Source organism: Schistocerca piceifrons, chromosome X (genome assembly GCF_021461385.2).
Source record: "Schistocerca piceifrons isolate TAMUIC-IGC-003096 chromosome X, iqSchPice1.1, whole genome shotgun sequence".
NCBI classification, from domain to species: domain Eukaryota; kingdom Metazoa; phylum Arthropoda; class Insecta; order Orthoptera; family Acrididae; genus Schistocerca; species Schistocerca piceifrons.
Window position 1 is genome coordinate 605,079,594 of NC_060149.1, and position 26,161 is coordinate 605,105,754.

Here is a 26,161-nt window from a genome sequence, read left to right on the forward strand (position 1 = left end):
ACTATTTCACGATTTTTAGCAGAACTTTTCGAACAGTGGACCATGTAAAGTTCAACTGTCGTGACACAGCTCGTGCACTGCTTCAAGGTCACACATTGCATGCAGGAGTCTCAGCCATGGCAACAGTAACTTAGTCAACAATTTGTCGTGCTACTATCCGTAGGCCTCCTGCAGGAGCAATTCCCAAATTGCCAGTTAATTCAAACTTCCGTATCATGTTCCTCGATCCCGGTGCGTGAAGAGGACCTCTTCGTATTCCTTTAATGCGTCTATGTTCACAAAGGGCACCGGCAATGCTGCTATCGTTTTGACGAAAGAGCTTTACGAACAAAGTCGTGCTTAACACTGCCGTACCAGCACCGTCGCTTAACGGCAAGTCATGACACCTGCGAAGATACTTAACGGTTACTCCTGGGTGTAGTCGCGCTTCCAGACAGCATCCCATACGTGTAAACCAGTTGTGTAATTCCCGGCGGTTAGATACCTGGGCTATGCACGGCTCAGTTTAAAAAATAATAGTTCGATATAGTCATGCCCTGCTGCTAGTTCGCTGCAAATAATAACGTATAGCCGTGATCCTGCATTAAAATAATTTACGCATTGGCAAGAATTGCGAATTAATAAAATGCACATAAATACAAAATGAAAGTTGAATGGATAATTTAATGACAAGGATTCTATTCCAACGTCTATAATTGATGTAAAGGGCACAAAATTATGTTGAATAATGTTTATTCAAGAACGGACATCTCAGATAAACAGGAAGTGATCCTACGATATTCAGTTTAAATAAAGGTAGAAAATACGCTTATTAAATGTAGCAAAGTTACGTCAAGAGCGTTACGAGAATGGTAGAAAATTCCCCAAACTAAAAAGACATCAAAGACTCGCGCAAACTAAGTCCATTTCGTGATCACAAAGCACGAAACATTTTCCAGCTCAAAATAGTTTAGAGTTCAATATGATGATTCGCAGATTAACACACGTGATAAGGGGAATACTAACTTATAATCTGTCTTTCCTTATTTCAGTAACATAAGAGGACAAAATCAGAATACAATCCGGGAATATATTCAGACCTCTCGAAATGTCAAGTCCCTTCAGAAGCTAAGTTTTGGTAGCGGCCGTTCACCGCCCAGGATCAATCGCCTCTACCATTGAATCACGCACGTTACCTTCAAGAACTCAACGTAAAGTGTCCAAAATCGCTCCCTTGAGCTCTTTATTAGAAAAGTGCAATCTCCACTTGACTCCCACAGTGTTCCACTGCAGTGTACTGAAGGTCGTCCACCAGAAATACGTTCTACGGACATGATTTGATTCAAGTTGACCACTTCCCGGACTAAACTAATATGTTACAACAATATTTAAATAAAGAAATATCAGAACCATTCGGTTGCCCTAAGATTACTCACAATACTTATGAATAAAGGTTTGTTCATTAATAAAGCAGCTAGCATTCTTGAGCAAATTCGCTTACGTTAAATGACAACAGATTGTCGCTAAAAACTACTTAAAGATTTATTTATGTGATAGTGAAGAGGGAACGTGAAGGGACACGTACAGCACAAAAGCATACAGGCCGACCTCGTCTGTTGACTCACAGAGACCGCCGGAAGTTGATGAGGGTCGTAATGTGTAATAGGCAGGCATCTATCAGGACCATCACACAGAATTCCAAAATGTATCCGGATCCACTGCAAGTACTATGACAGTTAGGCGGGAGGTGAGAAAACTTGGGATACGTGGTCGAGCGGCTGCTCATAAGCCACACTTCACGCCGGTAAATGCCAAACGACGCCTCGATTTGTGTAAGGATCGTAAACATTGGACGATTGAACAGGGGAAAAATGTTGTGTAGAGTGACGAATCGCGGTATACAATGTGGCGATCCGATGACAGGGTGTGGGTATGGCGGATGCCCGGTTATCGTCATCTGCCAGTGTGTATAGTGACAACAGCAAGATTCGGAGGCTGTTATGTTATAGGTGTGATCGTGTTTTTCATGGAGGGGGCTTGCACACCTTGTGGTATTGCGTGGCACTATCACAGTACCTTCTTGCTTCCCCTATTGAAGAGCAATTAGGGGTGGCGATTTTATCCGTCAACATGATCGCGCACCTGTTCATAAAGCACGGCCTGCGGTGGAGTGTTACACGGCAATAACATCCCTGTAATGGCCTGGCCTGAACAGAGTCCTGTCCTGAATCCTATAGAACATCTTTGGGATGTTTCAGAACTCCGACTTCGTGCCAGGCCTCACCGACCGACATCGATACCTCTCCTCAGTGTAGCACTCCCTTCCATTCCCTAAGAAACCTTACAGCACCTGACTGAACGTATGCCTGCATAAGTAGAAGCTGTCATCTGCCTGAAAGTGTAGTTGCAACAGTAAAATTCCGAGGCGTTTGTGTTATGGTGTGGTTGTGTTTTTTAATGGAGGGGTTTGCACCCCTTGCTGTTTTGCGTGGCATCATCACAGCACAGGCCTACAATGATGTTTTAAGCACCTTCTTGCTTACCCTCTGTTGAAGAGCAATTCGGGGATGGCGATTGCACCTTTCAATACGATCGAGCATAATCCACGGCCTGTGGCGGAGTGGTTACACGACAATCTCATCTGCACAGAGTTCTGACCTGAATCCTATAGAACACCTTTGGGGTGTTTTGGAACGCCAACTTAGTGCCAGGCCTCACCGACCGACATCGATACCTCTCCTCAGTGTAGCGCACCGTAAAAAATGGGCTGGCATTCCCCAGGAAATCTTCCAGTACCTGACTGAACGTATGCCTGAGAGAGTGGAAGCTATCATCAAGGCTAAGGGTGGGCCATCACAATAGTCAATTCCAGTATTACCGATGGCGGGCGCCTCGAACTTGTCATTGTCAGCCGGGTGTCTGGATACTTTTGATCACAAGATGTATAAAAGACGTCGTAAATCAATGAATAAAATAGATACAGGTACGTAGGTTTCAGTGGTGATAAAGATAGTGCAATGTTATCATAAAAGTTGTTAATTCAGTGGTTCATTGAGTTAATGTTTATTCACTGTGAAACATTAACTTTTGTTGTTTTAAAGATATTGATATTACTGGTGTGTCACTGGACATTCCTCACCTTTCTGGAATCGCCGACGTATTGAAATTTGCATTTAGTACTTGACTTAAGTCATTATAGACTCTTAGCGAGTTATATCTTAGCCATCTTTAAGATTGTTTGACACTCCACCATTCCTTGGAGTACTTTCTGCACAAAGGTCATGCTAGTAGCAACCGTCCAACCCAACTTTGGGATTTTCCCCAAGACAGGTCTTTTGCTAACGCATGTGGCTTGCATTGAGCGGCCGAGGCGGCCCGCCCGATTCTGTCGTGCTATCGGCCCTGGGGCCCTACGGCTTCGCTAACAAATTGACCTTACCTTGTATCAGTTCTAGGAGCCCGACTAGCTCGATGATATACGAGTAACATTTCACACTAACACTACCAACAACTCAAATTCTGCAGCTCACAGTCTGAACATAAATCCTATTTTTACTACCCATACTGTAAATAATTTTACGTCTACAGTGGATCAAGTTGGGAAAGTTTAATTATAGCCACCCTGTACTCCACTACTTATATTCGCTTCACATTGCTTCAATCTTTTAAATTTTTGATTCTACGTTCAGCGGAGAAGATGTAGACATAATAAGCTCCCAAAGCACCGAAGAATAGGTATAACTTTTCGATGTCACGTCTTAGGATTTACACGAGTTGGCTGTACTGACGGCTACCTGCTAGAGGAAAACGAACCCGACCACCACTCTTCGCCAGACTAAAGATGCAGACTAAAGGAGGGGCTGACAGGCTGGATACCCTCGTGGTCACCTGCATAAGAAGGAACGATTTACGGACGTTTCAAAAATTTCACAGGTATTGGTAGTATGAGGAACAAAGAGTAAGAAGCGAGTATGGCAGAACAAGGACAAATGCAGGCATTACGAACCGAGCATCGCGTCGTAGCCTGGTGTTAGTTCCCTGTAAATACTCGAAATTTCTAGCTCTCATTGAATAAATCGCTGGGATCGATGGCGTTCACAGCGTTCCATGATAACGATACTGTACCGAATCTGTATCCTAGATACTCCAGATCAGTCTATGAACCAGTAGAAGATGTACATGAGATGACCGTCTTCATACTGTTCACCACCTACCATTTGTGATGGAGAAGCAGACTGTCTTCCGACAACACCACAATGCGGAGTGCTGACAGTATCAAATCTCAGCGCCGAAACCGGCAGCAGGTCATTGTGGGGTCCACGTTCCTGTTCAACACTTAGGCGCCTCCAGGTGCTGAAACCTACCTGGTCAGTAGGAAGGAGATATACCGACCACACAATTTCCGACAACACCACATCGCGGAATGGTCATCAAGGGTTAACATAAAATTCAGAGTGGGACCGACCACACACACGCTACGAGTACGAGACCATTCGTGTTGGACCATAGCCGCACCGGCAGCGCTCCGCGACGCGAGCTCACTCACTCCTCACCTGAGCTCAAGTTGAGGAGCTGACTCGGCAATCGTCAGCGGGAATCCAACATGCAGCTGTGTGAGGCGTCGTCTACAAGGCCAGTGTGGAACAAGACGACTGTAGACATGGTTAATAAATAATTAAACCCTGACAGTGGTTTACTAGCCTCAGAAACCCTTCACAGGAAACCCACTACTATCCTGACTGGATGCAGAGGTGTCTCCGCTCGGAGGATTTGGCTGTCGGAAGTCTGCACCCCGAGGCAGTCGTCAGCGGATTTGGCATTGGACGTGTTCAACTCCAGAGCCTAGAATTAGGAGCGTCCATACTTTGCAGTAGTAATTGCAGAACGGTGACCACAAAAAATATTTTTGAATTTTTGTGATACGGCAGAATTTAGGCCTATTGATGGACGTACTATGTCAAAAGTATCTTTTGTAAAGCCAACGGAACCCGTTGATTTGTCAGATTTTAGAAGCAGTTGTAAAGAAACATATTTGTTATCAGCGAGACGTGCTATTTGTAATTTAACGGGTCATAGTGAACCATGCATTAAATTTGTACCGGTAACTTGTTATACTTGTAGACGTTGTAGTCATGCAGCACAGAAGTGTACTGAGCGTTGCTAGGCGATGATCAGGTAAAAGAAGCAACTGAGTCTCGTTTCGTTGAAAGGGAGTCGAATTTTTTCTGTCCGGTGTATGTTGACGCAGATATTTTTGGTATACATATAAGACACTGGTAAACTGCACAAATATACTAGGCAGAAGGTCAGTTACAACTGGTCGTAGTACAGCCGATTTAACGGATCAAATGTAGCAATTGTTAGAGTAAAATGCCCAACAGAAGTGACGCCATGAGGAACTGGCGGCGCAGTTACTCGTAGAATCCTTGCGGGTCTCGCGAGATTCACAAATGGGTTCGAGTGAATTTAAGTTGTCAGTAGTAACACCCCACTTTTCAGTAGATTCTTCAATAGCTAACCTCATCACACCATTATCCGTCAGAACTACGGAGGATGTCAGAGTAGTCATTAATGATGTCTTGGCGACAGTCAGAATGCGTAACTGCTGAAATGAAATTACTCTGCCTTGCGGGTGAAGCCAGGACTTACGTGATGTATCATGAGGCACTGAGCAAGGTAAGTACATCTGAGCAGTTAACGGAGGTTTTGCGTCAGAGACACCTTAAGCAAAAAGTGCCGGGTTTTTTACTGAAAATTTGGGTGGGTTGACACATAAGGCAAATGAAATTGTAGAGAGTTTTTCAGATAGAATCCATAAAATAAATGCGCAAACATATCAATTGACGGGAAATCCTGACTCAGGCAGAACGCGTTACATTCAGGAAGTCAGAAAACAGATCTCTCGATGTGTTTTTGCGAGGGATTCTTACGGAGTTTTCACGAAGAGTCCGAATGGAAAATTCAAAGGATTTGGCTGCAGCACTGCGTATTGCCACGCATCTGCAGGAGGCAGATATTGCTACATGGGAACGCACTGATAAGGGACTTTTTGCTTCTGAAAAGAACTGTTATCGTTGTGGGAAGAATGGGCATTTGAAGGGGCAATGTAAACAACCACATTGTTACAGATGTGAGCCTTTTGGTCACAAGGCAACCGAGTGTGGGAATAAGAAGCAAATTGAAAGAAATAATCAACGGGAAATGTTGAACATATTCGGGGTGTTATATCGGTCGAAAAACATACCCAATAGGCCAGAATACTGCAGACACTAAGGCAGAGATTGATTGTTGTCTGTTGGAGTTGGTAAATGGTAAATAACGTAAATTTCTAGTCTTTACTGGTGCACGTGTACCTGTTATTAGTCTAGACCTAGTGGGTAGGAGAAGACTAGAAACTCCAAGGTATAAATTATATAGAGTGGGAAATAATGACTTGATTTCATTTGGGACAACATGGATTGTTTTTAGAATTGGAACTATAGAGTTTCGTGAGCATATGGACGTTTTGCCAACTGTGGGACAAGGGTATTCTGCGATTCTTGGACTTGATTTTCTGGACATGTGTCATGAAAAAAATAATCTTTCACAGCGCACAGTTGAACGTGGCTGGAACTTGTTTCCAATGAGTCCAACAACTATTAATATTTAAATGTCGCAAGGTACACCGATTGCTAAGGTGACACAAACTGAACTGAGTACACGAACATTAAAGATGATTACCGCATGACGAAGTATCTGCTGGCACAGGGAAGTTGGGTTGGGTATCTGGAGATGTCGATGCGCCACAGCAGAGATTTTTTGAGGTTGGGACTCTGCAGAACAATGAAGCATTACATGAAATGCGTTATTTTATACGAAGAAGGGTCACGCGCTAACCAACGTTAATGGGGAAATTATGATTCCGGCAAGTTTTGATAACTTTGGGTCAGATGAAGTGAATCTCCAGAAACGAGTACTTATAGCGAATTTAGAAATATTCGAGATGAAGATATTGCAGCGTCAATCTGTGATCACAGCATAAAACAAATCGCCAATGCGTCTGTACCACGTGTCAAGGTTCGTCGCTTGAAAGATAATGAACGAGAAGCCATGGAAGCTTTGTTGTTAGAATATTCAGACTTATTGAGTCCAGGTGGTACAGTAGCAGCAATACCTATCACACAACACCGCATACCAATATGCGATAACCTACCAGTTGATAGGAAACCATACAGGATAGCGAAACACCTACAGCCTCTAGTAGACGAATTTTTAGATCAGCTGTTGCGTGGGGATATTATCGAGCATAACGATAGCTCTTGTACCCAAAAAACTAGGCGCCTTGACATGGTTCGCGCGGCTGCCCCCGTCGGAGGCTCGAGTCCTCCCTCTGGCATGAATGTGTGTGTTGTTCTTCGCAGAAGTTAATTTAAGATAGATTAAGTAGTTTGTAAGCCTAGGGACCGATGACCTCAGGAGTTTGGTCCCATGAAAACTTACCACAAATTTCCAAAAAAATTTTCCCAAAAAATCTGTCGTTGGTACCGCAAAATATCGATTTTTCTGTGACTGTCACTACTTGAACACACCAACCACAGTGGCTGCATATCCATCACCGAACATAACGGATACATTAGACAACCTAGGAAAATGCAAGTATTCTTCAACGACTGTTCTTAAAAGTGAATATCACCAGCGGGAAGTGTTTCCTGAAGACTGGCTCAAAACAGCTTTCACAGCAAATTCAAGTCATTGCTAACAACGAAGAATGTCGTTTGAATTGAAAAATTCTCCAGCTACCTCCCAGCAACTATTAGATGGTGTACTTCGTGCATTAAAAGAGAAAATCTGTATGGTATATATTGACAACATTGTCATTCATTCAAAAACCATAGACCGTCATTTTAAACGTCTGGCTGAAATGTTTAGTAGGTTGAAGGCAGCACACCTCACACTAAGTGTGAAGAAATGTCATTTTTCTCAGACACAAGCAACTTACATTGGGCGTATTACCAGTCAAGGCGGGGTTAGAACGGATCCTCAACTAACTTCCGCCGTACCTCTTTTCAGACACCACAAACTAATAAACAATTATAGCAAGTCATTGGGTTATGCAATTATTATCGCAAGTTCGAGAAAGGGTTCTCTGTAATTGCACGACTATTAAGTAAATGTAAGTTGCTACGGAGAGGTGTTAGTTTTCAGTGGGCATCAAAATGCCAAGAAGCGTTTGAGAAACTCAAGGAGATATAAATATGAGATCTTGTGTTAATATCCCCTGACTATGAACGGGAGTTCATAGTTGAGTAGATGCGTCCAGCAATGCTATGTGCCTTGTCTTAAGTCAGAATGTTGATGGAAAAGAACATCCTCGCAATTGAATACGGCTGAAACAAATTATTCAACAACTGAAAAAGAAATGTTAGCAGTTATATACGGGATTTCTTATTTTCGTTGCGACTTGCGCAATCCTAAACTCAAAGTAGTTACATGTCACGTATCCTTAATATGGTTTTTAGGGTTAAAATATCCATGTAGTCGATCATCAAGATGGGCATCAAAATGAAGTGAATTAAGTGAGTTCGCTTATGAGGTACTTCGTAAGCCCAGAGTCCAACATAAAAATACTGGTGTACTACACAGGAAGGTAGCAGCTTTGCAAGTAGTAGGTGGAGGGTAGAAAGATTGGATAAGGGCAAAAGCAGCTCACCGTGAATGTCAGTTGCCTCGATGGCAGCCTCAATGTGAAACGCAAGAAGTTTCCTATGGAGATCTACAAAATGCGGACCTCGAATTGTAGTTCCTGCAGCCGTAAGTCTAGAAGTATTACATCAAGTGCACTACGGCCTACTATCGGGTCACGGAGCGAAACGGACGACTGATAGACGCGTAGTTAAAAGATTTTGGCGGAATTACGCGTTTCAGTGATCTAGAACAATATTTAAGGAAATGCATCACATGTGCACAAAGAGCAGATATGAGTCATCAGAAAATTCAGTTTCAAAGACTGCCAGAAGCGCACCAACCATTCTCTTTGTTGGGGCTAGACGTCCTGGGTTACAGGTAATAAATACGTTCTTACGATGTTAGATCATTTTTCACGATAATCAGTTCTGCTCGAATTTCTAGATCAGAATGGGAGTACGATAGCACAGGTAACGGGAAACAACTGCTTATTAAAATGTGGTGTGACAGAATTATCACATACCAAGGCTATAAATTTGTATCAGACTTAATGAAACAGCTGTGTCGCTTACCAAAATTTAAGAATTTAGGTACCAGTCAGTTCCATCCTCAAACAAATAGTCGAACAAAACGAGTGCACCTTACGTTATCCAAATGTTCAGCCATTACGTGACTTCACAGCATTTAGAGTGGGATGTATATTCAAGTTTTCTTGTCCGTGCATATAATTCAAAAGATCATACGGGAACTGGTCTTTCGCCGTACGACACCGTACATGAGGGGACAGTTCGGTCACTTTCTGATACAGCTCAACAGGGTAAACCAGTGAAGAATTTTACAAAGAAGTTGAAAGATATTTGGCAAAGGGTAAAGCGTGCCAACACAAAAGCTTTAGAGAAGCAAGAGCGTTTTGGGCAACGGTCGATCAAACTGTCACAATACAGGATAGGACAGTGCGTATTACTAGCTAATCTATATACCGCAAAGGACAACATGAAAAAGTATTTAACGCAATACAATGGGCCTTACCAGGTTATTGAAGTGACATCGCCAGTCCAAGTCAAATAGCAGCAGCCGACTAGAACTTCTATAGCAGATGTAACTAGGGTCTAATCCTTTAATGCTACGATTTATGAATTTCACAAATTACTTCAACCATTGCGGAAGAAGCAGACATACAAAGGAAGCAGATACATCACGGATCGTACATTGTGTACATATATCTAGAAGTAAATCCTGTGAGTTCTGGGATACAATGCACATATCGTATTTGTTTGTTACTTAGGTTAGTCTTAATTTTCCTTTCTTGTCAGTTCTATGTTTATTTGCTTGTATAAAGAAGCAAGGAGACTGATGGTGCTTCCCTTTCTCTCAAGGGGCTGGCCAAGATGCTGATCATAAAATGTCTTCTGAGCATAGCGCTACTATACTGTTGCAGAAATTTGATACGGAATCGACCTCTATACAATAGAATTTTATTTTCTAGGCTATAAGATGTTCTGCTAACCAGTAGCAGGTTTACTAGCGTTTACATCTAACATTTAGAAAGTAAGGAATGATGTACGATGACTGCAAGATAGATTAAACGTTTTACAAGTGGAAGTAGAAAAAAGAGGACAATTAGAATACATGCGGAACAAATATCAGGGATTAAAGCTCTCATATGAGAAACTGAAAGCGCAGTTGCATCTGATAATATAAATTGTACCACAAAAAAAAAACGTGGTTGGTTGGAAGCAGGAGAGTGCGTGAAAAAAGTCTTTGCGCCTCAGACAAAATTTCAAAAAATTAGAGATCACTGGCTTTACTGCATAGTTTCACCAGGAACAGTAATTATTACTTGCTACGGAAACGGTAAACCAACTGGGATAATGAAACTAGAATTAGAAGGCAATAGATTGTTAATTAATGGGACTAGGTGTGAGGTAGCAGGAAGACAGTTTCTCCTTCTAGCTACCACCACGGGCACAACAATGATTAACGAGTCTCGAACAATGTTATATTGGCCGGAGGGGCCACCACATACCTAATCAGCACCTAACTTTTATTGACGATACCTTAGATTTAGCTTCGTTACAACAAATACAGAAATTAGTAACTCTAGAAAAAGACAAATTTCAGTCGATCAAATATTGCAACCCGTGAATCAGTATCACGAGAAACGTAGACAAAACAAAATCATTAAGAGCTTATCACTGACAAGTATATTCTAGATTCTAATATATATCTGTGCAACTAATTTATGTACAGAGTGTAAGAAATATTCAAATGAGGGAAACTGTCACCAGATATCTGTAAAAGGGATTCGTACCAGAAAGAAGTAATCGAAGAAGAAAATGTAAAAAACATAGTTAACTAGGGCAATATGACAAAGTAGACTAATTAATCTAACTAAGATCCAAGGCTTTGGTTGCCAAGAAACACAGGTAAAAGCTGTGAACTAATTTTCTTTAAAGACAAGGCAAGTACAGACTGAGTAGTAATAAGTAAAACAGGGGAAATTCGGGACTAATTTTGTTAAAGAAGAGGGATGTGTTACGGCACACAATAGTAAACTGTTGAAAATTAGAAAATTTTGTTAAAACTTAGTTACCCTGCTACAAGAAAAGTGGGGCCACGCCAGAGGCGGAAACAGAACCAGGAAATATGCGGTATGTCACAAGTGGGTCAGGATGCAGCACGTTGTAACAGTACGCCGAAAGGGACGATTTCAGCAGAAAACAGCACGGAACAGATAACCAATGGAAACGTAAGACACGTATTTGTTAGACCCTAAGAGATGTGAAAAGAAACTGTACCTATTTCGTAAGAATTAGTATCAGAGAACCTACACTGCAGTTAAGAGCTTGTTAAGCGAATATAGCAGAAGAAGAAGGGCAACGCGGTCATAACGAACCGAGCATCGCGTCGTAGCCTTGCATTAGTTCTCTTTAAATACTCGAGCTCTCCATCTCTCAAGGAGTACATTATTGGGATCTATTGCGGTCACACTAACGGCACTCCATTCCGTGATTATAATATTATGGCGAATCAATGTCTTAGATGCTCCACAACAGTCTACTAACCAGCCAAAGATGTACATGAGATGATGGTCTTCTCCAGATGAACTTCATACTGTTCGCCGTATACCACTGCGGATGGAGAAGCTGACTGCCTTGCGACAACACCACACCGCGGAGTGCTGACAGCACCGAACTTTAGCGCCGAAACCGGCAGCAGGTCCTCCTGGGGTCCATGTTCCTGTTTGACACAGGCACCTTCGGGTGCTGGAACCTACCTGGCTGGTATGAAGGCGATCAACCGACCACAAGACTTCCGACAACACAACATCGTGGATGAGTCATCAAGGGTCAACACAGATTTCGGAGTGGGATAGAGCACACACAAGCTGGTATTGCGAAACTATTCGCCTGGGCCTGCAGACGAGGAGCTAACTCGGCAGCCGTCAGCGGGACTCGAACACGCTGTTGAGTGAAGCATCTGGTACAAAGGTGGCGTGGAACAAGACGACTGTAACCTTAGTTAATAAATAATTGCACTCTGACAATGGTTTACTAGAGTGAGAGACGCTTCACAGGTACCCAACTGCTATGCCGACTTCATATAGAGGTGTCTCCGCGCGGCCCCTCTCTACTAGGGCCACATACGTAACGATCTCATTATTTATTGATAACTCACGTAAATTAGTATGTCATGAGCCCGCAACAGACTAGCTATAATGAGGGTGGAATAAATTCGCTGCTAGTCCCCGAGTAATAATCTTTAAGAGTCGGTACCATTCGGAACACTTCGTGCGGACTGTTCTCTGTTTGAGATTGTTGCTACCCTAAAGTTATGATGCTGTGATTACCTGACAAAGTGTTATTTTGTTACCAGTGAGAGTGGATGACTAATTGCTTAATAACAGTAACTGAATTTATTTTTAAATGGATTATGATTTAAGAGACACGATCACAAATGTTTACTAAATGTTTTGAATATCATTTTTCTTTTGCTGGCTGCATTGTATTACAACAGACTTATTTGAATTTCGTTTTCCTTGTTACATATTCGTACCGCATTTGATGATGACCGTCCCTATGATGCGCGTTAACGAAGACATATGAGTTCCGTTTGAAGTTTGTATCATAACAGGTGATCGATGTGAGGCACACACGCCCATGAGTTGTAAGTACTGGAAGAGAAGCAATAAAACAATCGCCTATTCACATTCCCTAACCCCGTAGTGGCCACGCTATTTGCCCATCAGCCGCTGAAGTTGGTGGTCAGTTGTACTTAGCTCACGGCCGAATTCACCGACGTCAATTGAAATTAAGAACATCTTAAAATATTACTGTCTCTGTGAGTATTTTCGTTTGTTATTGAGTAGATAAAATGCAGCCTTAAAAAGCTCTTTACATTACTTCACATTTTTGGAATCGGCTGTTAGTTGCTAGATGGATATCGCTATAAGATACGGCTGAGAACCGCGGGCAGCACGAATATTTGATACGGGCCACATGCGGCCCGGGCCACATTTTGACGACTATTGCTCTAAGGACACACTGAATAACTTGGCAGATCCAATCCAACTCGCTTCTCAATTAACATTCCCTTTGTTGATCTTCGATATTCAGAACAAACGTCTGGATTCTATACGTGTTGCAGATATCCTTTCGTTCCCTACATTTTGTATGTGACAACTTCGGAGTGCCAAAGAGGGTATTCCAGTCAACAATGTCAAAAGACCTTTCACAAATTGACTACGGTTACAAATATAGGCTTTCCCTTATTCAGTCTATCGTCTAGGATAAATATGAGAGTCAGTATTGTTTAGCACGCTTCTGCATTTCTCCAAAATCCTGACTGCTCTTCCCCTAGGTCGGACGCGACCCATCATTCCAGTCTTCTACGGATTATTCGTGGTAGTATCTAGCAACATTTACATATAAACTAACGGAACTGTAATAGTCATGCCTGTTAACATCAGCCTTTTTATGCTTTGGAATTATTACAATACTCTTCTGGTCTATAGTTATTTCACCAGTCTTACATGAGTTAGGTTCTGCATGCTACAGTTTTCTCATAGTTGACTCAGCCGAGGATCTCAGTATTTTTAAATGAATGTCGTCCTTGTTTTAACCGCTCTTTCAGTGGTCCGTCAAGTTCTACACGCATCAGAGTCCTAATCTCATCTTTTTCCACTACTCGTACGTTACTCCTTTCCATTATATTGCGTTCTAAGTGCTTTCCTTTATATTGCCCTTGAGTGGATTCCTTCTACCTTTCAGCCTTGTCTTCATTGATAAAGAATGGGACTTTTTTTATATCTAGTTGTTCTTCCATTGCCTCCAGTACGTATCTTCTTTTCTATGTCATTCGTGTGTTTCAATCAGAATTTGCCCATTGCTCCCTTTTGGACTCTCAAAAATTTGTCGTTACTCCAACTTGTCCTTAATTTTCTGCCGTCTTGCGATTTCATCAGCAGTAAACTGTTTTTCATAAGTACCCAATAGGTTACGGCTCGAATATGCAAATGCTCTTGAAAATCTTCTGTAGTTTGAGTCTAGTGTAGAATTCTCTGTCTTACCAGTACATAATCCACCTGAAACATACCAGCGTGTCCTGGACTCTTGCGTAACTTTCTTTCATTTAGTATTAGCAGCGACAAAGTTTTGCTTTGTACCAAATTCTAACTGACAGCTTCAGCTTGAATTCTTTTCTCCCATTCCATGTTCTCCTACTACGTTCTGTTCTCCTCCTTCTCCTGCTATCGAATTCCTGTCCCAAATCCTAATTTTATTGTCATCTCACTTAACGTACTGAATTTTTTGTTTAGTTCTTCAAGCACTTTTTATAGTTTCTCAATCGTTTCCAGAGCTTATTGACATATGCACTAGCTCATCACAAGTATCCAGAAGCCACTGCGTGATTCGGAATTGATCGCTAGACGTCACGACAGGCGGACCCGCCAGTATAAAAGAAGACGAGGAGTGTTGTGTTGTCACTCGAGAAGCAGTAACAGAAGAATGGGTCCGTCAGGCGAGCTCATCGGCTTTCGATGTGGGCTAGTCATGGGATGTCACCTGAAGAATAAATACGTCACTGACGTTTCAACCCTTTGAAAGCTGCACAAGCCAACTTTTGGTGATGTGACAGAGAATCGGAGATACAAAAAAACGACCACAGCTAAACCAACCCCAGGACCTCATGTGCTGACGAAAAGGGAGCGTCAAGCCTCCCGGAGGATGGTTACTAAAACCTGCATGAAATCAGGGAAAGTTCTTACTCATGAGTTCCAAAGTGGTACCAACAGTCCGGTTAGCACAGTCACTGTGTGTAGGGAGTTAAAAATAATAGAAAACAATCACCGAGCAACTTCTCATAAGCAACACACTACCGTAGTCAACATTCAGTGACACTTAAGATGGTGTAAATAGCAGTGCCACTGGACAGTGGATGGCTGGTAACGAGTGATTAGGGGTGATGAATCACCATATACCTTGTGCTATGGATAGGTTTGGGTCAGTCAAATTCAAGGAAAACGTTGCCTGCCACCATATGTAGTGCCAACTATTAAGTTGCCGAAGTGGGATATTTTACATTGGGGTGTGACGCTGTATGTGGAAGGATATGAACACGTTTTACAGCACTGTGTGCTGCGTACAGCAGAGTAATATTTCGAAGACGATGATTGCTTGTAACAGCGTCAGATGTCCTATGTGATAAAGCAGCATGTGTGAGACAATGTTTCATGGACAATACCATTCCAGAAATGCTCTGTAGATCCCTAAGTCTAGAACTGAACGCAGGGGAACGTCATTGGAATGAGTTAGAACGTCAGCTTTGCTCCAAACTCTGGAGCCCAACTTCACTACCCTCTCTGATTTTTGATCTTGGCAAAAAGTGGGCTGTTACTCCGCCACATGCATTGATACGCATCATTGAAGGTGTCTCCAGCAGAGCTCAAGCCGCCATAAGGCGAAGTTTGGACGCACTCCATATTAATGTCCACTAGAAGATGTCCGGATGCTTTTGAGCAGGTAGTGTATACGTACAATACTGTGGTGGTGGATCGTGGTTTTCTGTCGGATTCGGCTATTAATTCACTACGCTGTTCACCACTATCTTTCTGATCATTACTATACTCACACCTGGATTACTCTTGTGTGATTTAACATTGATAATCCTGTACTCAGCAAACCAGAAATCCTTTTCTTTCTGCCACTATGGTTCGCTGATTCTCATCATATCTGATTTCCAACTATCTGTTTACCTTTCATTTCACTAACCAACTTCCACGATTAAACGATCAGGCGTACCTCGTTCCGACTCGTAGAATAAACTGAGTAGTCCCTGTTCAGAGAGTGTACCTAAGAGGACAGTATCATAATTAAACTACACAGTAGAGTTGTATGTCCACGTGACATGTAACGGCTGTATTTTCTCGCTGCTTTCAGCTGCGTTTCAGCACCAATACGCGAAGGGTCTGTCGGCTGTCGTTGCAAGACCAGATCAGGCAAGCGTATCAACTGCTGCAAATAATGAAATTCTGCTGCCACCTTGAGGAACAACATGTTAGTCCGACCTTTCTTGATATATCCCTTGGTTGTGATTTTACCTCCAGTTAGTTCCTATCTGCCATAGGACAAAGACCGGCTGGCCGCTACCACGCACTCTCCTTCCAACACGTAAACCAGCAGTGTGTTCAGTTGTCACCGAACTAGTGGACCAAGTCCCACTGCTTACTCTCCACGCAGTACCTTTTCTCATGTCGCCCAGGTCAAGCAATCCTCAGATTAAGTGGACTTCATTATGAATCATGCTCCTTTTACTCAACGTTTAGTATGTATTTAATGATTTAATTGTCTGTGTAAATGTCTTAATACCTGCAATGCCAACAAGCGCAGGCCTCGTTAGACATTACTAGTGGTTCTGCTGAAATGACGAATGATACCTATGGAATAATGATTTTGCACTTCTGACGTAGGAGTATGATGCGTTTGACATGTTGGGTTGCACTAAGACAGGTTAGGGTTAATTGCACTGTTCATATTACATACTGAGTTGACGAAATGCATAGTAGTCTACATCTACATATACATAGATTCTCCGAAAGCCACCATAAGGGGCGTGGTGGAGGGTATCCTGTACCATTACATTACATTATGTGCGAATTACGAGCAGTCACTGCTGCATCACATGGTAGTTTCCCAAATTCGTCTTTGTAGGCCTCAGTCAATCGTTTCTGTATATGTATATGAGCTGTTTTATGTAACATGACACTGCACTTTCAATAAGAACTGTTAGCGCAAGAATATCATGCTTGATGTAGATGTAAGTGTTATATGTTTTGATCATAGTATGTTGCGACAGTTTTATTTCTTATTAATGTCCCGGAAAACGTGTTGAAATAGACAATTAAAATTTAGTTGTCAATACAGACGGACACAGCGAAAATTTTGAGTGGAACCAATCGCGAGCAGGTGCTGCAAAAGCGTGAATCAAACTCAATGCGCAGACTGTTTTCTACGATTTCGGGAAAAATCAGGGTAAGCATTACACCAGATCAAAAAATAAAGAGTGTTACAAGGAAAAAACGAAAATCAAACGCAGCATCGATGGTTGTGCGAAGGAACTCTACGATTACATCATAAATACTATGAAAGAAATGAAAGAGAAAGCCGCTAACTTATGAATAGGGTCCAGAATGATAATAATTGAAGAATGCGATGCAACGACTGTGTAAGTCAATCAGCTAGCACAAGCTAAAGGTCATTGATGGCTGACGTACATAGAGAGAACATGAAACACGTGTATGAAGCTTTAAACCACAGCGAACACTGAGCAAGGGCTCCAAACCGTCTGCAAACTCGTGCAGGGTAGGACTAGAACTGTGATCACGTTTCAGCAGTGAAAAGGATTTAGCTGCAATTTTGGCAGCTATTTCTCTCAGGTACAGTAATCCGGAACGTTCATGCCTGGAACTACCTGTACATACACGGTGGAAAATCCATTCCCGAAAGTTGGAAACGAACACAAGCATATATCCTAAAGCTTTTCTCATAAGTCTAGACATGCACTTCGAATAAAGTTTGTTTACGGGATAAGCCAGTTGGCAAGGAAAAAACATCTCTTGTGCTTGATTAACTCCGTTTATTTCCAATCATAGTAACTACTACACTGAAGGCTAGTTCTATCCATTGAAAGAGCAAAGCGCAATAGAAGTCAATGTCTGAGCCTGTGGCATGAGCACTAAAGGAAGCAGCGAACACAAGCAGCATCTTAACTACAAACTTCGAGAACAGCACTCGAAATGAGAGAAACAGACTTGCAGGGGCTTGCTGAGGCTGCTAACAAGTGACACGGAGATGGTGTTCCAATCATCTGACTGAGAAATCTGGGTTTTTAAGGATTGTGTCGGCGCACTATTTCTCCCCCCCCCCCCCCTACATTCGGTCAATTAATTCACCAGTGCATTACAGGATTCAGTGAAACTGACGAGTGACTCTGCATCTTCAGGGCGCCTCTGTCCAACCACAATCAGAGTCCTTCCTTCTCCAATTCGGTAGGTAGGGTTGTTTCTAGACTTAATATCAACAAACTTCAAGTTTGAAACCGACAGCGCTCAGCTGAAAGCTAAACGTCACTACAATTCTTTTTATATCCATCAGCAACAGTGTTTTGAGTCACTTGGCCTCTCTCACATCTTCGTGAGTGGTGACTGCTGGTGTAGCGCTCTGGCCTGTTTAATCCCACTGGCTTGCGGTTCTCATGGGCCGATATCAAGCTTACTGCGTGTGCTAAGACGTGTCTTTTTGTTACCATATTCTGCAGTCACACCTCGCAACAGTGTCTACACTGTGGATGGAGTTACAAGTTAATACTACGAAGTGAAATTTCTTCCATGGAACAGCTGCTCAGAGGGTCTGCAACTCAGTTTGCAGGTCTGTAGCGTTACTACTGATCACCCGCAACCTAATCGCCACCACTTTTGCGTGGTCTCTGTATTATTTCTCTGATTTCCTATCTTGGAATGCCCCTGCTGGCTTCCAGCAGCCTTAAGCATAACAATGTACAGGTTATTATATCGTCAGTACGTGAGATCTCCCCCATGGGAAAGATTTCTTGACAATCACTTGGCAACAAATTTGTAATCTGGCTTCTGTGGTAGTAAAAACATCTTAGTTCTAAAATTTACATTATATACATTCTTGGTCCCCCCATGAGCCATGGACCTTGCCGTTGGTGGGGAGGCTTGCGTGTCTCAGCGATACAGATAGCCGTACCGTAGGTGCAACCACAACGGAGGGGTATCTGTTGAGAGGCCAGACAAACGTGTGGTTCCTGAAGAGGGGCAGCAGCCTTTTCAGTAGTTGCAAGGGCAACAGTCTGGATGATTGACTGATGTGGCCTTGTAACAATAACCAAAACGGCCTTGCTGTGCTGGTACTGCGAACGCATGAAAGCAAGGGGAAACTACAGCCGTAATTTTTCCCGAGGGCATGCAGCTTTACTGTATGATTACATGATGATGGCGTCCTCTTGGGTAAAATATTCCGGAGGTAAAATAGTCCCCCATTCGGATCTCCGGGCGGGGACTACTCAAGAGGATGTCGTTATCAGGAGAAAGAAAACTGGCGTTCTACGGATCGGAGCGTGGAATGTCAGATCCCTTAATCGGACAGGTAGGTTAGAAAATTTAAAAAGGGAAATGGATAGGTTAAAGTTAGATATAGTGGGAATTAGTGAAGTTCGGTGGCAGGAGGAACAAGACTTCTGGTCAGGTGACTACAGGGTTATAAACACAAAATCAAATAGGGGTAATGCAGGAGTAGGTTTAATAATGAATAGGAAAATAGGAATGCGGGTAAGCTACTACAAACAGCATAGTGAACGCATTATTGTGGCCAAGATAGATACGAAGCCCACACCTACTACAGTAGTACAAGTTTATATGCCAACTAGCTCTGCAGATGACGAAGAAATTGAAGAAATGTATGATGAAATAAAAGAAATTATTCAGATTGTGAAGGGAGACGAAAATTTAATAGTCATGGGTGACTGGAATTCGAGTGTAGGAAAAGGGAGAGAAGGAAACATAGTAGGTGAATATGGATTGGGGGACAGAAATGAAAGAGGAAGCCGCCTGGTAGAATTTTGCACAGAGCACAACATAATCATAACTAACACTTGGTTTAAGAATCATGAAAGAAGGTTATATACATGGAAGAACCCTGGAGATACTAAAAGGTATCAGATAGATTATATAATGGTAAGACAGAGATTTAGGAACCAGGTTTTAAATTGTAAGACATTTCCAGGGGCAGATGTGGACTCTGACCACAATCTATTGGTTATGAACTGCAGATTAAAACTGAAGAAACTGCAAAAAGGTGGGATTTTAAGGAGATGGGACCTGGATAAACTAAAAGAACCAGAGGTTGTACAGAGATTCAGGGAGAGCATAAGGGAGCAATTGACAGGAATGGGGGAAATAAATACAGTAGAAGAAGAATGGGTAGCTTTGAGGGATGAAGTAGTGAAGGCAGCAGAGGAACAAGTAGGTAAAAAGACGAGGGCTAGTAGAAATCCTTAGGTAACAGAAGAAATATTGAATTTAATTGATGAAAGGAGAAAATATAAAAATGCAGTAAATGAAGCAGGCAAAAAGGAATACAAACGTCTCAAAAATGAGATCGACAGGAAGTGCAAAATGGCTAAGCAGGGATGGCTAGAGGACAAATGTAAGGATGTAGAGGCCTATCACACTAGGGGTAAGATAGATACCGCCTACAGGAAAATTAAAGAGACCTTTGGAGATAAGAGAACGACTTGTATGAATATCAAGAGCTCAGATGGAAACCCAGTTCTAAGCAAAGAAGGGAAAGCAGAAAGGTGGAAGGAGTATATAGAGGGTCTATACAAGGGCGATGTACTTGAGGACAATATTATGGAAATGGAAGAGGATGTAGATGAAGATGAAATGGGAGATATGATACTGCGTGAAGAGTTTGACAGAGCACTGAAAGACCTGAGTCGAAACAAGGCCCCCGGAGTAGACAATATTCCATTGGAACTACTGACGGCAGTGGGAGAGCCAGTCCTGACAAAACTCTACCATCTGGTGAGCAAGATGTATGAAACAGGTGAAATACCCTCCGACTTCAAGAAGAATATAATAATTCCAATCCCAAAGAAAGCAGGTGTTGACAGATGTGAAAATTACCGAACTATCAGCTTAATAAGTCACAGCTGCAAAATACTAACACGAATTCTTTACAGACGAATGGAAAAACTAGTAGAAGCCAACCTCGGGGAAGATCAGTTTGGATTCCGTAGAAACACTGGAACACGTGAGGCAATACTGACCTTACGACTTATCTTAGAAGAAAGATTAAGGAAAGGCAAACCTACGTTTCTAGCATTTGTAGACTTAGAGAAAGTTTTTGACAATGTTGACTGGAATACTCTCTTTCAAATTCTAAAGGTGGCAGGGGTAAAATACAGGGAGCGAAAGGCTATTTACTATTTGTACAAAAACCAGATGGCAGTTACAAGAGTCGAGGGACATGAAAGGGAAGCAGTGGTTGGGAAAGGAGTGAGACAGGGTTGTAGCCTCTCCCCGATGTTGTTCAATGTGTATATTGAGCAAGCAGTAAAGGAAACAAAAGAAAAATTCGGAGTAGGTATTAAAATTCATGGAGAAGAAATAAAAACTTTGAGGTTCGCCGATGACATTGTAATTCTGTCAGAGACAGCAAAGGACTTGGAAGAGCAGTTGAATGGAATGGACAGTGTCTTGAAAGAAGGATATAAGATGAAAATCAACAAAAGCAAAACAAGGATAATGGAATGTAGTCTAATTAAGTCGGGTGATGCTGAGGGAATTAGATTAGGAAATGAGGCACTTAAAGTAGTAAAGGAGTTTTGCTATTTGGGGAGCAAAATAACTGATGATGGTCGAAGTAGAGAGGATATAAAATGTAGGCTGGCAATGGCAAGGAAAGCGTTTCTGAAGAAGAGGAATTTGTTAACATCCAGTATTGATTTAAGTGTCAGGAAGTCATTTCTGAAAGTATTGGTATGGAGTGTAGCCATGTATGGAAGTGAAACATGGACGATAAATAGTTTGGACAAGAAGAAAATAGAAGCTTTCGAAATGTGGTGCTACAGAAGAATGCTGAAGATTAGATGGGTAGATCACATAACTAATGAGGAAGTATTGAATACGATTGGGGAGAAGAGAAGTTTGTGGCACAACTTGACCAGAAGAAGGGATCGGTTGGTAGGACATGTTCTGAGGCATCAAGGGATCACCAATTTAGTATTGGAGGGCAGCGTGGAGGGTAAAAATCGTAGAGGGAGACCAAGAGATGAATACACTAAGCAGATTCAGAAGGATGTAGGTTGCAGTAGGTACTGGGAGATGAAAAAGCTTGCACAGGATAGAGTAGCATGGAGAGCTGCATCAAACCAGTCTCAGGACTGAAGACCACAACAACAACAACATTCTTGGTTAATCATTTTAGTCGTTTCTATATTTTGCACTTTGTAAAGATCATATTTCACTTCACTTTTGCACTCATATAAATATGAACCATTATTTCACTTTTCACTGCCCTTATATAAGAGGAGACACATACACACAGCAGCATAAGTGTATATCACAGGTTCATTTTTCACTCTACACTACAGATGCGTAGAAACATCAGTTTGAATAATTGGTTAAATAACTTTTGAGTTTCGCACTACAGATACATACCGTGAATCTCTCCTTTTTAAGTAAGTTACACACACACATCAACATTTGATTTTTCTTCACGTTACATGCACATAGATATATAAATACGGAACATTACTGATCATTATTTCAGTAATAGGTCTGCTAAATTATTGTCTACTTCTTCCTTATGTATTTAACAGTACTAGTTTCCTACATATTAAGGAAGTTTTTGAGTGCCTTGCATTATCTTTGATCTCTGCGTCGAGCTGGTGTAGGTAACGAGATTCTTTCTTCATTATGTTCAATAGTAATTGAGCATTCATCTCACTCTTCACTATTTCCTCTACTTGACCGAAGAGGTCGTCTGTTACGGATTCGTGTCGCTTTAATTCAAATACATAACTGTTTTCACTGGTTAATTATGTGAGGTTCCAGTGTTCCTTTCTGTGCATTTTCTGTGGCAAAAATTAATATCTCGTATTCTAACTCAGTGTAAATCCATAGCAACTGTATTAACTGGCATCAGCAGTAGTGATCACAGCTAAATGCTGCATATTCTGATCAGTACTATTAGTATATGTATTCATGAACCTATGGAGATTATCCATGTTTTTAAGAGTCATTTCCTAATTACGCGCAAGGCTAGCTATTGTATCACTGAAATTTGTCAGAGCTGCTTTTACTACTGTTACTTGCTCTTTGGTCAAATTATGCAGCTGCATCTCTTCATTTTCCATTAAATCAATATGTGATTTGAAATAAGAGGCATCCTTTTCATCTAATGATCTATACAATGTTTTACTAATTTCACATACAAATGTTAAGACACTTCCTTTACTAAATGTGTCATGTCTTGTTAGTTGTCCAACTAGACATTCAGGATTCCAGATCTTTTTGAAATGCCATTCTAAGGTGTGCTCTACAGCTGTATATGCTTAGTCAAAACTATTCCCAAGCTGGTTAATTTCTTTTTTTATATTATCCTAAAGACAAATGGGCAAATCTCTCTGTCTTATCAGCTTTTTCCAGAAGTTCTCCCACATCAATATATCTAACGACTTCCCACGTCATACTGTAGATTTGTACATCGTCAGTACTACCATAATACAAGCCTGGCGACGAAGAAAACTTCTCTGTGCTAAAATCTTGAAATTACTCAAGTGTGTACATCGCGGCAATACAGCTCGCCAGGCGTAACACTCTCGTTAGTTTCCTCATCAGAAATTCAACAAAAATTTATGTTTCAGTAGAACTCATTTAATCTGTTTCTACATCTGCATGGATACTCTGCAAATCACATTTAAGTACCTGGCAGAGGGTTCGTCGAATCACCTTCACAATTCTCTATTATTTCAATCTCGTATACCGCGCTTAAAGAAAGAACCCCTATACCTTTCCGTACGAGGTCTGATTTCCCTTATTTTATCGTGGTGATCGTTTCTCCCTATCTAGGTCAGTGTCAACAAAGTATTTTCACATTCGGAGGAGAAAGTTATAACACTACCTTGAGGAACTCCATTTGCAGCATACTCGGCAGGACCGATTGCGGACCTTTGGTACAGAGCCGAGTGGAGGGTCTGAATCAGAGGCTCAGAAGGTTCTGCGACCGTGTAGACTGCAGATTCCTCGACTTGCGCCAAGGGGTGTTTGGGTTCCGGGTTCCACTGAATAGGTCAGGAGTCCACTATATGCAGGAGGCGGCTTAACTGATAGCAAGGGCCGTGTGGCATGGATTGGGCGGTCTCTTAGGTTAGAGGGTCTCAGAAAAACACATAACACGAAATTTAGAGCAGACTTCAATGCGAGATGCTTATAATAGGTTCCACAACGAAACTTTATCTCGAAACCTGGCAGAAAATTCAAAGGGTTTCTGGTCGTTTGTGAAGTATGCTAGCGGCAAGACACAACCAATGCCTTCTCTGCGCATAGCAATGAAGATAGTATCGAAGACATTGCTGTCAAAGCAGAGTTACTAAACACAGCCTTCCGAAAAGCCTCCACAAAAGAAGACGAAGTAAATTTTCCAGAATTCCAATCAAGAACAGCTGCCAACATGAGTAACTTAGAAATAAATATCCACGGAGTAGAGAAGCAACTTAAATCACTTAATAATAGCAAGTCTTTTGGTCCAGACTGTAAACCAATTACGTTCCTTTCAGAGTGTTCGGATGCAATAGCTCCATACTTAACAATTATATACAACCGTTTGCTCGCCGAAAGATCCGTACCCAAAGGAAGGAAAGTTGCACAGGTTACACCAACAGAAAACGGTCTATTGACACACAGTCAACTTGTATTTAGAAAATATCCTTCTTGTGAAACACAACAAGCTCTTTACTCACATGAAGTTTTGTTGCTATTGACTAGAGATTTCCAATTGATTCCGTATTTCTAGATTTCCGGAAGGCTTTTGACACTGTTCCACGCAAGCCAGTTGCAGTGAAATTGCGTGCTTATTGAATATCGTCTCAGTTATATGACGACTAGTGATTTCCTGCCAGAGAGGTCACAGTTCGTAGTAATTGACGGAAAGTTATCGAGTAGAACAGAAGTTATTATGGCACCCACCGTTAAAAATTTGTTTCTTCTTAAACGACTGACCGCATCCGGACCCTCTGCCCTTACTACCGTGTACAGCCCACCGCACTGCGTGTCTAGCTTACTGATTCTGCGTCTCCTAACGGTTTCATCGTACAACAAAACCTGTTTCAAAATCTTTCTGATTCTGGTCTCTACCATAGTACTCTTTGTTCTTCTTTTTATCTGTTAATTATAATTCTTGGCACAATGGTGTAAGTGTTTCATTGTTCCTTTAATTCGATTACGTAGTCGTCGTAAGTATAAGTAGCATCTGTGGGGTCTTTTTGCGTTGTAACCGGTATATTACATGTTATATCGAAAAATAACTCAAGTGGTGTATAATTAGTGGTGCTATGGAGTGTTGTATTGTAGAAAAACACTGCGAATGGAGACCATTCGTGCCAGTTAGATTTAGCCCTACTGATGTAATGTCTCAGTCATTCTGTCAGAGTTCTGTGTGATGTTCCCAACGCTCCGTTCGATTGGGGATGGTAAGAGAAGGCCTCTACCCTATCATTCCTTAACGATCTTCCACCAGGACACGAACCTCTGTATCTGCATCGCGCTTTTCTATCGATTTTACAACAATGAACCTTGTTAGAGCGTCCTGAAATGTTAGTATATGCCTATTATTTCTGTCTGTTATTCAAGGGACCAACGATATCAATATCACACCTGTCAACTGCGCCTTCTGCTGTTGCTGTTATAACCAACAGCATTTTTGTCTCACTTTTCGTTGTCTTGCTTTTGTGGTAACTACTGCATTTGCTGATGTAGCATTAAATATCATTCTTTATACTTGACCACGTTCGGCATTTTTTAATTCTGTCGTATGACTACCTGTTGGTGCGTCATGGACTTGCCCCAATATTTACGCCTTTTCTTCTGCTGTTACCTCCGGCTGTTCGTCTTCTTGACTGCTAGCTCTTTCTCACTTTCATTTACCGTAATATCGGTATTAGCTGAATTTACTTCCTGTATCTTCGACAGTTCATCTGCTACACCGTTGTTCTTGCCCTTTTTGTATACAATTTCATAGCCATACTCATGTAATTTAAATCTGAAATTCATTAAACGTGAGGAAGAATACTCACAAACTGCGACTAATAACGCTCTCTCAATGGTGTTATAATTTCGCTCTGCCTCCTTCAGTGTTCTGGACCCATATGCAACCCAAAGGCCTTCATCTATCAACCCTTGGCGAAGAACCGGGCCAATAGTGTCCTGGCTCGC